Below are 14735 nucleotides of genomic sequence, written 5' to 3'. Positions count from 1 at the left end.
GTTTCTATTCTCACAGAGCCTACATTCTAGCTAGCAAATGGTAGATAGAGAATATACAAACAAGAAAACAAAAAGATCAGAAGTAAATAGGGTTCTCACAGTGTTTTTATAAAAATAAACAAAGTAAAGTAATAGAGCATAACTACACTGCAGTAGGAGCTAATTTAGATTTGTAGATGAAGGAAGACTTCTGTGTTGGCGACATCTGCTCTGAGACTTGAAATGACAATAACAAGCTAACCAAGGTTTGGGGTAAGAGCTTTCCAAGGAAAAAAGACAATTAATAGAAATCTGTAAAGCAGGAATAAATTAGGGGTGTTTGTGGAACAAAAATTACAAACTTGTCTAGACATAATGAGCCAGAGAGAGAAAGGAGCTCAGGATCAAGCCAGGGGGTTCACTCACATTTATCTGAACAAAGGAAGAGGTGTTACAAAGGAGGAAGAGCCCTAAGAGGAGACTTAGAAAGTCCAGTTAGTGGGACTTCCCTGGCAGTCCAGTGGTTAAGACTCTGAGCTCCCAATGCAGGGGGCACAGGTTTGATCCCTGGTCAGGGAACTAAGATCCTGCATGCTGCACGGTGTGGCCAAAAAGTAAATAATTTTTTTAAATGCACACTCCCATTCATTAAAACGTTAAAAAAAAACCCACCCCCCCCCCCCAAAAAAAAAGGAAAAGAAAGAAAGAAAAAAGAAAGTCTAGTTAGTGAGAGAAAAGGAAATTCCAGAGTGTAGGTAATTGAGATTCCAAAGTGTTCAAAAGTATGTTAAAAAGACATGGGCAGCTCTATCAAATGCCATAGTGAGGTCAAATAAAATGAAGATAAAGAAGTGACAGATGATATATTACTTTCTAAGAAATCTGTTGAAGAGTCTTGCTTTTTCTTAAAAGTAAAGAAATACCCCACTCCTGCTTTTACTAGCCTTCCATGTGGGGGAAGGGAAATACCTAACCTCAGCCCCATGTAGCCATCCTATCCCACCTAAGAGGTGGAAAAATCTGTGAAGCATTTGTGAAGTTGGGGCACAGCCTCCCTAAAAGACAGACTTAATCACCAGACTATAGAATGCTTCCTCTATACCTCACATCTTACTAAAGACCTATTTACTAAAGTTCCTTTTACTAGGTATATCATGTCCCCTCTTTCAAAAGGAAATTACAAGGCATACTAAAAGACAAAAAACAGTTTGAAGAGACAGAGCAAGCATCAGAACCAGATTCAGATATGAGAGGAATGTTGGAATTATCAGACTGTGACTTTAAAAGAACTTAAACAAATTATGATTTTCTAAGGGCTCTAATGGAAAAAGTAGACAACATGCAATAACAGACGCATAATGTAAGCAAAGATATGGAAATACATGGGAATTCTAAGAAAGAATCAAGAAGAAATGCTGGAGACCAATAACACCATAACTGAAATGAGAATGCCTTTGATAGGCTCATTAGTAGACTGGACATGGCTGAGAAAAGAATCTCTGAGCTTGAGGATATGTCAATAGAAACTTCCAAAATGAAAAGCAAAGAGGAAAGAGACTGAAAAAAAAAAAACAAAAAAGGAACAGAATATCCAAGAATTGTGGGTCAACTACAAAAGGTGTTAACATACATGTAATGCAAATACTGAAGGTGAAGAGAGAAGAAATATTTGAAGAAATAATGATTGAGAATTCCTTCAAATTAATGTCAGACGTCAAGCCACAGATCCAGGAAATGCAGAGAACACAAAGCAAGATAAATGCCAAATGAAATAGCACATGTCATTCAATAAATTAAGTACTGTATTAAAATTATATTACGTGAAATTATATATAATAGCCAATAGTATGCTTAGAACAAATAATAGTTCATTAAATTTTTTTCTACTAAAAGTTATTTATCATACATTTTTCCCATTAGAATGAAAGCTGCATGAAGGCAGGATCTGAATGTTTTCATTCACTGCTGTATCCTAAAATACTGTTGGGCACATAGTAGGCCCTTAATAAATATTTCCTCAATAAATACCATCCAAAATAATAAAATCATTTAAAAATTTCAAGGAAAAGGATTCATATTTTATTGTGAAAGGAGTCTTAAGGCTAGGAAATATTAGTATAGAACATTGCTGTCCAATAGAAATATGAGGTGAGCTAAATATGTAATTTTAAATTTGCTACTAGACATATTTTAAAAAGTAAAAAGAAACATATGAAATTTGAATTTCATTGTACCCATTATATAGAAAATATGACTCCAATAAAAATATTGGATAAAAATATCTTTATGAGATATGTTTATTTTATGTGTGCTAAAGTCTCAAAATACAGTGTTTATGGGCTTCCCTGGTGGCACAGTGGTTGAGAGTCCGCCTGCCGATGCAGGGGACACAGGTTCGTGCCCCGGTCCGGGAAGATCCCACATGCCGCGGAGCGGCTGGGCCCGTAAGCCATGGCCACTGAGCCTGCGCGTCCGGAGCCTGTGCTCCGCAATGGGAGAGGCCACAATAGTGAGAGGCCCACGTACCACACACACAAAAAAATAATAAATAAATAAATAAAGTGTTTATTCTACATTTAGCACAGTCAATTTGGACTAGTTGCATTTCAAGTGCTCAATAGTCATATGTGGTTAAGGATTACTCTACTGGACAGTATAAAGTATACTGTACCCCTAAAGTAAACAGGAATCAACCATTAACTAAAATATTTCAGTCCCAAAGTTCTTAGCCAAATACTGTTTAGTATTTTTAGACACCTATGCTTAGGTTATACAAAAAGAATGTGAAAAAAGCAAATCCTCAAACAGTTTTCTAAGCATCTTGTTCTTCTTATGAATATTCAGTTTCCAATTATTCTGGTTTCTAATTATTCGGTTTCTAATTATGCACATATTGGGTCGAAAAAAAGTGTTTGGATCTTACCTAAATCTAAGAAATTTCTTTCTAGCTGCTAAAACACTGTATTCTATTTACTCTCGGCACCACTATCATCTTTCCCAAGATACTCAAGGAAAATAGGTCCTTTCTGTAAAAAGAATTTAGTCAGTCCATGATATAGGACTTTAAAGAAACTGGAAAGAATAAAACTGAGAAAAAAACAACTAAACTTCCTTAACCACAACATACAGAAACTAAAATAGTAAGCTAACAGGATTTAAGAAGCAAAACTGCAAGAAATCATATCACCCTTTCAAAGAAAGCAACCAGACAGATTATTCTGATTATCTGTTAAGAGGCAATAGTTCTAGATAATCCAAAAATCAATTATATTTCCTGGGCACGAACTTCACTTTCATGTTGTACAACAGAGTTTTCAACCTGCATTCCAATTTAAGTAAAAATAAATTAATAATTCCTTAGCACATCCACAGCCCAGAAATTTTAGGGGTGGCCAAAAAAAAAGAAAACCGAAAAAAAAACAACCACCAAAACCCAAAACAATCCATTGTAAAACTATTACAGATAATCCACCAAGTAAACAACCCTATAGCAAAATTCCAGATTTCAATATATATACATTTTCTTAGAAGTATCTTAAAACACTACCAACCAGAGAGAAAATTTCAGTAACACAAGCCAAAGTTTATTCATTTAAATTACAAACATTTAAAAACTACAAAGAATCAAAACAGTTTTTTTCTTTTTGGCTATATTAAATTTCATTATTATAAATCAAATTCAGAAAAATGGGGGAATTGTAAAGTCAAGTCTATACTACAAATTCTAATTTGGGGTCTACAATTTAATCCAAAGAACATTCATTGTGAATTAAGGAAGAAATTAGTTGCTCTGATATTACCTTACTAAAAATAAGGAGCCTTGCCCTGTTGTCTCCAAAATGCTTCCATTAGTGACTTAATCTTTAAGGTTTATAAATCATATGTATTTATGAATTTAGCATTAATTAAATGCAATCTGGTCCCTTGGACATCATGAGATATAGTAAATACCATCATGTCATCCCTCAAAAGCTGCATGTACAGTGAGGTAATTATAACAATAATTATTGGATTGATCCCAACACTAGTAACCAGGTCTTTACAATTACTATTCAGGTCACATATACCAAATAATTTTTGGCATACGGTCTAAAGAAAATCAAAAGTTAGCTAATCTAGTCTATCCTCAGAGCTGAAACTAAGAATCTAGACAATTATAAATAAGAACCACTCTTCCTCCTGAGAATGAACATTAAAAATTAAAAACCAAATCTGATTTTCCACCCCCTAAAATACTACTTCAGATTTGACTGACTTACATTCTAGCACACACATGTATATTCCATATAGTCCATGGGGAATATCAAATCAATATCTACCCTCTGAACATTAAATTTACTCTTTCAATTGAAATCTGGATAATCCCAATTCTCTTCAATGCGGTAACATAAACTAGGAATAAAAGTATCATAAAGAAGGCAGATTCATCCTTAAGTTAAAAGAAAGTGAAAAGACTACCAACAGCATTTTGAGAGAGGGGAGAACCCTGAAGCAGAGATAAATATTAAATTATTTCTGCACTTACAACTTTAATGTGTTTCAGATAGCTGATCCATTATAAAACAAGAGAAGGAGCAGGAAAAAAATTCTTTTAGCAAAATTTGAGCAGCTCTTCCAAACATTACTGAAATATAAGGGGACTAAAAGTTTCTAATTTGTAACTCATAAAGTTAAATTAAGTCAATTAAGTCAATAAAAGTAATGAGAAAGAGTTTACACTGGTATAATTTTATTCCTCAAAAATATAGGAATTACTGGAAGATACTAAATACACTGTTGTGTTTTCAAGATCTCTTTATGCCACAAATGGGCATTCTCAATTTACAGCAGAAAACACTGTAGTAATTGGCATGACCAAGGTACAGTTAGCTCAGTACTTTCTATTTCAATAATGTTTATAGCTAGAACTCCTTCCACTTTGAAAACTATGCCTAAAAAGGAATTCTCTTTGAAGACTAAAGGAATTTAATTAAAGATAAAGCCACTTGGGTGGCCACATAACACATCAAACAGATCATACTTCAAACTTCAAGCGGAATTATTACTATTCAGTTATAAATGCATGACTCATAGGAATATAAATGAGTCACTTTTTTCTGTGTACATCAACTTAGATCCAGAAATTTACGTTTAGATTTAGCACTATCACATTTGCTCGTTATATACATTTTGGCTCCAACTTAATTTCACGTGGTTAAACACTGATTAATGATCTACTGCCAAGAAAAAAAAGTTTTTTAATTACTTTAAACAACATGCTTGAAGATTCTTGATCTTATAGGATTAGAAATAAACAATTAAAAATTCATTAGAGATATTAACAAAGCCTTAATATTACAAAAGATTGCATTTTCTCCCAATTCTGCAAGAGAACCGTCACATCCATATAGAAATAAAATGTTCCTGAAAACGTAAAAATATTACCAAGTATTAAAAACTTTCATTATGAATCGTTTTCAGATTTTCATTACAGACTGTCTACAGGCAAGTACGATATTACCGTTTTTATTAACACTTGCTGGTTTATTTATCCCACACAGAGTAACAAAAGTCTCAGTTCAGTGCAATCTCTTCAGAACATTTAAAAGGGAAAAAAAGGTAAATTTTTTGGAAATGAATACACCTTCCTTGCCTTTCTAAATCAAACATACTGAAAGTAATGTAGGATTGTATTGATGACTGAGTGTCATCATTATGTACAGTATTCCATTATAGTCCTGTGATATAGTAAGGACTTTAACGATAGAGGTATAATAGACAATATGCCCAAAGTCAGTAAACGGGTTGCTAATTTCCTATTAGCTGACACTGCAGGTGCAAGCAGTCTCATTCTTTGCTGTTTATAACTTGAGGAACCCAATCAGTAAACAATCTTCTAAACCTGACAGAGACAGCTTTCGGCCTCCTTCAACTATTAATACAGCACAGACAAATGTAAAAGGACAGGAAGAGTGATAAATAACTGAACAAGTAAAAATTACATATGACGAATAAGGTTAAAGGCAGTAAAAGATGTTAAAGGTAATTAATAGTTGTGCTATCAAGAACAATCTGAATAATGAAACAAAGTAACTTTAGACAGTAGGCTTTTTTTCCTTCAAACACAGAAAAGGCTACAAGTGAATATGGAACAATTAAAGTGAAATTTGTAAGTGAATTCCACACAAGGTAGACTATTTCCTTTATTCACTCATCCGAGTTATTATGATAAATGGCATCAAAACTGGATGGAGTTCTTGGATAATGCAGCAGTTGGACAATGGGAAGTCACGAGAAGACAACTGTGCTAAGATCAGTGAGGCCCCACCTGAACGGAAAAGTACTCAAAGTAATGAATCAAACAATAATAGTATACTGCCAACAATGTACTCCTAAATTGAGTAAGACAAAAAAGCAAGATATAATTTCCTGACCTTTCAGAGGTCAAAAAGATAAATATTAATAGTCAAGTTGCAAGTATTTATTGAGCACCCACTATGTGATTTGCAGCACATCAAATATGAAACATATTTATCTTCCTCAAGCAGCTTCTAAGACAATAAAACACATGTATCATACACACGTGAAAAAAAAATTTTACGCTAACGAAAGCAAGGTTTTTTTGTCTTATTGCTAATCCCAGATGATGAATAAAGATGTAATGTGAGGCATGCTCAGACATTAGATGAGTGTTAAACAATATAATACTCTGGGAGGTAATTTGGCGATGTTGCAAGAGCCTTAAAACACAAACACACACACACACCCCACCCCCACTCCCCCAGTAATTCCTCTTTTACAAATCTAGGGGAAAATTTTCCAAAGATTTATGTAAAAGGCTATTTTCTGTAGTGAAATTTACATCAGCAAAACATTAGAAACAACTCAAACATCTACCAACAGGAAAAATTTTAAATATGAAAGTTACATGATATAACATCGAGTTGCCAAAAATAATTTTTTCAATGACTAAGGACATGGGACTGTTTATGAGGTAAAGTTAAAATGATACCACTTTTAGGAAAAATACACAAATACGCATAGGAAAATAGTTAAAAATACAAATTATTTGTTTTTCTTATTTGCACCCATCTTCATTTTCCAAATTATAAGATTTAAAAATAATAATTATTATTTGAAAAGGCATATATCACACACACACAGTAAATGTAAAAAAAAAAAAATCAGTGACAAAATCGGCCTAGATTAAGAAAAATTTCATGTAAAAAATTAACCCAGAAGGGCTGGGTAAGAGAAGTAACGATAATCTATCTAGATTAAAACTATGAGGAAATGGTAGCAAACTTGACATTGATCTGATTAAGAAAGTGGAAAATGACAGAGAATCAAACATAATAGTTACAACAGATTTTGAAGATATTCAAATATATCCTATTTCATGATTCATTCATCGTTTATATTCTTCCAGCATGCTGGCTTAAAAAAACAACTGACTTTTGTTATAAAACCGTATTACCTGTCAATTTCTGTATTTGTAGTGCTGGTAAAGATTATAAATCACTTTTACTAACACAAAACATGTGATTCTCATAACAACCTCTTAAGGCAAGGACAGCATTATGAAACTATTTACAAGAGGAAACAGATTGAGATCGGAGAGGTTGTAACCTGCCCAAGAGAACAGCTAGTGAGAATTGGAAACAGCCGAGACCACTCACTGCAAAGCCTTTCTCAAGCAATCCGCATTCCAGAACACCAGGTTTTTCGCTAATGTTTAATTATTTTTTGAGCCACTTTTTCCTAGTCTAAAACACTGTCGGTTTTGCCTGCAGTACTGGTAAATATCTCACTTAGCTTTTATTGCTGATAAACCTGCCCCATCTGGTCGAAATTTAAAATAACATCCTACTGACCCAAACTCAGCACGAAGTTAAGCAAACTGGTTAAGGAAAGACGAAGAAAGTAATCCTCTTAAATCTCCCCAGCTGACTAAAGTTTAGGTTATCAAAAAGTAACGTGCTCCCCACAGTTCAAAAAGAAAGAAAGAAAAAAAAATCAATCCCCGCAGACCGCTGATCCGAGGGGAAGGGACAAGTGGGTCCTGCCCGGAGCAGAGCGGGCAGCGAACGAACCAAATACTAATTCTCTCGGAGTAAGAAAACATTACAAGATCCAGCCAGTGCCTTCCCTCTCGGCTGGAAAGCTAGCCTCTTCCTTTCCAGTAGTTTCTTTAATAACCAGAACATAGTCTTGTATTTCTTGCTACCAAACACCACGTATCCTCAAATTTTCCGGCAACATCAATCCCTTCGGCACGCAGAGAAACGGCACAAACGTGGCAACACCATTCCTCAACAATTCTCTAGATTCTCCTCCATCCCACGTAATTCTAAAGGCCAAATCAACGTCTGCCTGAAATAAAGTGAAGATAATTAACTAAAACAAAGGTCCCATCTAACGCAAACAACCCCGCCTCAAAGCCTCCCCAAAACAGCCGACACCACAACCACAGCCAGCAAGGCGCGGCCAGCGAGGCAAGGGGCGGGCCCAAAAGACCACGTGTCCTGCCCTCTGCGCACGCGCCAGCCAAAACAAAAGGGAGGCTTGCCAAGCCCCTCCCCTGCCCCACGTGACCGCGCTTAGATCCGCCCCCGCCCCTCCCTCCACCCCGTCCCTCCCCTCGGCTTCTGCCAAAGCTGTTAGGTTTAGCCGTTTAAATTTGGCTGCGGTCCGACCCCTGCTGTAGAGCGCAATCCGGTGCCGGGACGTAGAATCCAACAGCTCAGAGGATTCGGGGTGAGAGAAAGGGCTGCCGACCGGTCGCCTGGCCCGCAAGTCCACCCAGCGGTCTCCTTCGCTCTCCCCTCCCGCGCTGCCGCAGTCCCCGGCTGAGGAGACCCACCCCGCTCAGCCCGCCGCTAAGACGCCGGCCACTCGCCTGCTGGGGCGCCCTGGCTCCCCTCCGCCGCCGCACCTTCGGTCCGGCTGTGGTGGGGTTTGCTGAGGTGATCTCTAGCTGCCCGCCCGCCTCCCCCAACCCGGGGCGCCGCTGACTCGTATCCAGAGCGCGTCCCGCTCCCGCCCCGGCCGCCGCCGCCGCCGCGGTTTAACAGTCCGCCAGCTGCCCGCAGCTCCGGGCGGCTCGGGGGACGGAACCCTGCCGTGATGGAGGGGCAGTGGGCGGGCCGCGGCGCCGGCCAATGGCAGCGGGGGAGGGGCAGCGCCATGCAAATGAGCTAGGGTGGCGGGGAAACCCCGGCAGGGGGCGGGGCCCGCAGAAGCGGCATTGAGCGTTCTGGAAGCGGCTGGAGGTCGGCGCCTGAACGCTGCTGCATAGGGGCGGGCGGGTTCCGCGCTGCTCCTGCTTCCTCCTTCTGCGGTCCCTGTGCCAGCGGGGAAAAACACACACACCCGGGCGACTTCCCGCCCCTGCTTTGCTATTTCTGTACCACCCTGACAGCAAAAACAAAGCGAGAGGAAAGTCAGGTTGCCTTACGCTCTGCCGCCCGCGCCGGCTCCTTGGCGGCCAAACCATCCCGCCCCGCCGCCGGAGGGGCAAGTTTTAACAAAGCTCTGTCGCTGTTGCCAAGTCTCTACGTGTCTGTGCGTTTGCATTTCTTTGGGCTCTGCGCTCAAATCCAAAGTCGTAATTCTGTACCACCCCCGAGGGGCCCTGAAAGAGGATGGCAAATCTGCCTTGGATCTAGCTGAGTCGTTTTATAGTAAAAAAAAAAAAATCAGTAAGGGTCAGCTCAAACATTTAAAAAATCTGTATAAAGCTGCTTTGAGTGGCGTTGGAGTTAACTCCGTTCTGCAGTAGCGCAGTCAAATAAATTGATGGAGTTTTACGCGGAGATAGTTGGCCAGGGACACAGAAAAACATCGCTGGGAGTTTTGCACCTGGCCCAGCACTCCGCTCACCACGAAACTACACCTAGGCATTTACCCAGCCACGCAATTTGTGTGTGTGTGTTTAAATAACTGAGCACTAAATATAGCTCCTTAGGCTGTAGACGGATTACAGGCTTTACTAAGCAACTAATTTACACATGGAATCATTTAGGGAATGAAGCGCACTAAAATTTTAGATCCACAAAGACAAATGCCCTTATTTCTACCTTATTAATAGGATAAGATCGGGGGGGGGGGCGTGGAAAACAAGGAACTGGAGTTTTAGCAAAACATAAGACATGACGCAAATTACTGGAATTGGAAAATAACCGGCTTGTTTTTGGTCTTTTTAGTAGACTGTGACATAACTGCAATGATTTTTATGACAAGCTGCATTTATAGGAGATAATACTTTTTAAGAATCGCTCAAAACAATAATCGCACCTTCATATGGGGTAAGGGAAGTGTTTCAGAAATCGATTTACCATCATTGGAATAAAAATTGTAAGTGAATGATGTGTTGTGAAAATAATTAAATCAACAAATATTTATTGGATATTCAAAGGAAGGGCTGTCGTATCCCTGCAGTCAGAAATACAAAAATGAATAAGGCACTAAAATATTTTTTTTAATGAACAATCTGAGAAGTCAAGCAAGTGTTATGATAGTTCACAGAAAGATTTTGTATTTGGTCTGGGTAATTTAAAGGACTTTAGGCAGTGAAAGAAGGAAGGCATCAATAGTTCAGAAGATAGTATCTTTGAGTTTGAGTAGAGGTGTAAGAGATGACACTGCATACTCTATTTTTTTTACCCCATTTAACCACATATTAAGGACATTGTCCCTTGACAGTGAATATTATTCTAAAGCATGACTTTAATATTTATAGCAGATGCATGCCAGTTTTCCAGAGACTGTAGAATACCAAAGCTCCTTAATAGAAAAATTGACATACTGAACTTTGTCAAATTGTTTTCTATATTATTCATTCAGCAAAAGTCTGAAAAATGCATGTAGTTAATTTTTAAACATCAAGGATATATTGTTATTCAGAAGGTACATTCAAAGCATTCTGATTTCCAAGAAAAAATATAACACTGGCTAGGAGACTTCCAGAACCAGCAAGAACAAGGAGAAGGGAAGGGCACCATTCTTGCTGACAGAATTATTACCTATCTGGAAGCATTTAAAAGTGTCCAGGTAAGCAGTATTATAGTGATTTCATGAGATAATCTCTGTCCTCAACACTGGTTTTTATTCAGTCACTCCTTTCACTCAGGAAACGTGTGCAGCACTTAATATACAGCTGACATTATGATAAATGCTAGTGATACAGAAGAAAGATCATACCTAGTCTTAAGTAGCTCACAGCCAAGAAGAGGTTGCAATTACAGCCTTTTCTATCCCCCTTCTCTGCTCTGTTTTTCTCTATGGGATTTACGACCATCTAATGTAACACAGATTTTCATTCTTTTGTTTTTGTTGTCTTGCCTTTCTAAGTAGAATGTAAGCTCCATGAGGTCAGGCACTTTTGCTGTTTTGCTTATTGCTGTATCCCCAGAGCCCAGGACAGAACCTGGCAGATGTAGGTTTTCAACACATATTTGTTAAATGAATATATGCATTTAATTCTCACATTCTGCAAAGTGAGTGTTATATTCATTTTCCAGGTGGGAAAAAAAAATACTCAATGAGGTTAGATACAGTAATATATATCGATTCTCACACTAAAAAATGGCCAAATTTGGGATTTGAAAAACAGACCTGTCTGGCTCCAAAGCCAGAGTTCTTTCCCCACTACCTCTCATAGAATAGAAACCTAGTTTGGAAGCCTGAACTATTATTCCTCTATATTTCCATACCCAGGGCAACTGTCCTCCCCTGTCATATTCTAGTATATTTAATTCTTTCTTTTTATAATCATGTTTAAAAAGTGGAATAGGTAAAGTAGCAGGGCTAAAGGTGATAATTCCTATTCAGGAAAGATTTAGCTTTAACTAGCCAGGATCAACAGACAAGCAAACAAAAGGTAGGGATACACAGCAAGAGCTATAGGATTCTTAGAACAAGGGCAGGATACAAGAGTAGTCAGAACAGGCCCATGACTTTAGAGGGACCAAAAGATGACTCCCTGTGTATACAAATATGCATAGCACCTTTATCCACAATAGCCCCAAACTGGAAACAACCCAAGATCCATTAAATGGTGAAAAACCAATTGTGGTACATCCATATAATGGAATGCTACTCAGCAATAAAAAGAAACAAACTGTTGGTACATAGGACAACATAGTTGAGTCTCAAACAGTATGCTGAGTGAAAGAAGCCAGACACAAAAGAAATATTTTGTGATTCCATTTATATAAAACTCTACAAAAGACAAATTTAATGCATAATGACAGAAAGGAGATCAGCAATTGCTTAGGCTTGGAGTACGGGGAATTAAGGGGGAAGGGTATATGGGGTAATGGAAATACTCTCTATCTTGATCATGGTGGAAGTCAAATGGGTACGTGCATTTGCCAAAACTCATCAAAATGTACACTTAAAACAGCTACATGTTATTGTATGAGAATTATACTTCAATGAAGTTGATGTTTAAAACAAGGGCTCCTTGAGGAAGGCTGTGACTCAGAAATCTCAAGGAGTTTTAAGTCCAAAATGAAGACAGGCAGAAAAATTAAAAACTAGTCTGCATCAGTTACGATGCACAGTCTGTGTGAAATGCATTTGAAAGCCCTAAATAATGATGGCTTAAAGACACAGGGGTTAATACTCTCCGCTATAACATATTTTATTGATTCTAAGACACATTTTTTCACAGTTTAACATTTCTGAAATCAGAGTGACCTCAGTGTGGATGCAATAAGAAAGCATTGTATCAGTTTGATTGGCAGTGGGTTTTTTTTCTTAATAATATATAGATAATGGTGCATCTTAAGAGTTAATGAAATGTGGTTTAAAAAAAAAAAACTGAGAGACAGGCCAGAGTTGATATATCAGGTCCACAAGGTAACCAGGAATGCAGGCTCCTTCCTATTATTCTCTTCTGCCATTCTCAGCCCTGGCTTCCATTCTCAAAGTGACTTCATGTTGCCACAGGGCTACTGGAACTCCAGCCATCATATCCACTTCCCAAGTAGCAGGCAAGAAAGGGATACTAGGCAAACAGGGCCTTTAAGGTACCTCTCCTGATGTCCCTCTCAACAAGTCTACAACTTGATTATGTGCATACATCTAGTTGCAAGGAAGACTAGGAAATACAGCTAAACTTGAACAGCTTGTCACCTCTGCTATATAGGAATTATTATTATTGAGGAGGGGAAAACAGATGTTAGGCAATGGTCTTCAGTTTCCACAGCAAAATGTCTAAAATCAGAGTCAGCTACATGTAGCACACTGGTTGGGGTGGGGAGCCCAGTATTGGGGTAGGGCGTCAAACAAAAAGACCCATAAAAGTGATTCTTGAACTATGGCTGTGCCCATGGGTGTTACGATTGCTGAACATACTGATGAAATTAAAAAGAATAATGGTGCACAGTCTACAAAGGTAGATTAGGACCAAAATATGGAAATTTAAGTAAGGAATGTAAAGTTTATTCTGTAGGTAATAGTGGAAGCATTGAAGAGTTTTGCATTAAGGAAGTAAAACGATAAAAGTGTTGTTTTCAGACACTACTCCTATAGGTCTTTACCCTAAACAAGCATATCCAGAAATACTGGTCAGAACTCACTACAATTGAAAAACTGTCCTAATATTCTGATTCATTTCATATGAAGTATGCATATCAGGGCAATTTCTTGAGGTCGCTGAAGGTGTTACATATGTATTGTAACACCGGTTCTATTTCCTCAATTACTTACCATGTAAAGAACGTATGGAAGTTTTATCAGTCATGATGGGTCAAGTTATGATGCAGTAACAAAAAATCCCCCAAATTACAGTGAATTAACACAAAAAAAACTTTCTTTCTCACACAAAGTCTGTTGCAGGTCCAGGTAACCTTCCAGAGTGCTTGTCTTCCATAAGATGACTCTACATTCTATACTTTGATCATATGTTACCCCCATAACACCTCTAACAATTCCTGCCACAGGGTACAACACTTCCACCCACAATCCATTGGCAAGGACTAGTCACACAATTACAAGGGAACAAGGAAATATAAACTTCTCACGTGCCCAGAAAGGAGATCTGTGCATGGCCTAATATTAAAACTCTACTACAAAAGTCATGTCAAAAGATGTGACAGTCTTCAGGCACCGATCCTAACAACCAGGTCTAGTTTGTAGTTGTTATAGTAGGTATTTGTTAGTTGCCTAATTTAGTTTCTATTCCACAATTTCCCTTTCCTAACATTTTTCCTGTTTTTCATGCTGTTATGCAGCTCTCCACCCAGCTCATGTGCTTTGAGTGAATCTAATCCTATCTCCATGTCCCAAAGTGGACCCCAGTTGCCTTAAGCCAATTAAGGCATTCCATTTCCTTTCGCACAATCATTCGTTCAGAGATGGGCATGGGACTAACTAACGAACCCCATGAGAGTGAATTTCAGCTCTTATGCCCAAAATACCGGGCAGGAGTGCATTCTGTCACTCTAGATATGAATAAGAAAGTCCATCCCATCACCGTCAGAGAACCCAGTTTTAAAATTAGCCCTACACTCTAAATGACAGAACACAAAGATGAAAATAAACTGGTAAAGTGGGTCTTTAGTGAAAAGCTAAGCTGTGCAGTCAACCAGCTTTGAGTCTGCCCTATCTCTGAGTTTCTAGTTTTGTGAGCCCTTTCATCAATTTTTAAAGCCACATTTGATTTAGGTTTTCTGTTTCTTACACCAGAAAACATTCTATCTATATACTTTTCTACTGTAAAATGGAACATAACTTCTCTTGGGATATAGTAATATAAACTTCTGGTGAGT

General features: G+C 38.2%; 1 protein-coding gene across 4 annotated transcripts in view; it reads right to left on the bottom strand.

Moving 5' to 3' along the window:
• KANSL1L (KAT8 regulatory NSL complex subunit 1 like) overlaps window positions 1–9011 on the bottom strand; it is a 145681-nt gene extending 136670 nt beyond the window's left edge. Inside the window, exon 1 of one of the 4 annotated variants that reach the window (XM_019938994.3) lies at window positions 8858–9011. The gene's annotated coding sequence lies outside the window, so the exon portion shown is untranslated. Of the gene's footprint in view, window positions 1–7435; window positions 8408–8857 lie in introns of those variants that run through there. The other 3 variants (XM_073807306.1, XM_019938992.3, XM_073807305.1) reach the window with 3 other exon arrangements.
• Between the last annotated feature and the right edge of the window lie 5724 nt (window positions 9012–14735).

This window comes from Tursiops truncatus, chromosome 7 (assembly GCF_011762595.2).
Source record: "Tursiops truncatus isolate mTurTru1 chromosome 7, mTurTru1.mat.Y, whole genome shotgun sequence".
Taxonomy (NCBI): Eukaryota; Metazoa; Chordata; class Mammalia; order Artiodactyla; family Delphinidae; genus Tursiops; species Tursiops truncatus.
Note: the sequence above shows the minus strand (reverse complement) of the source record. Positions and strands in the feature narration are given on the sequence as shown.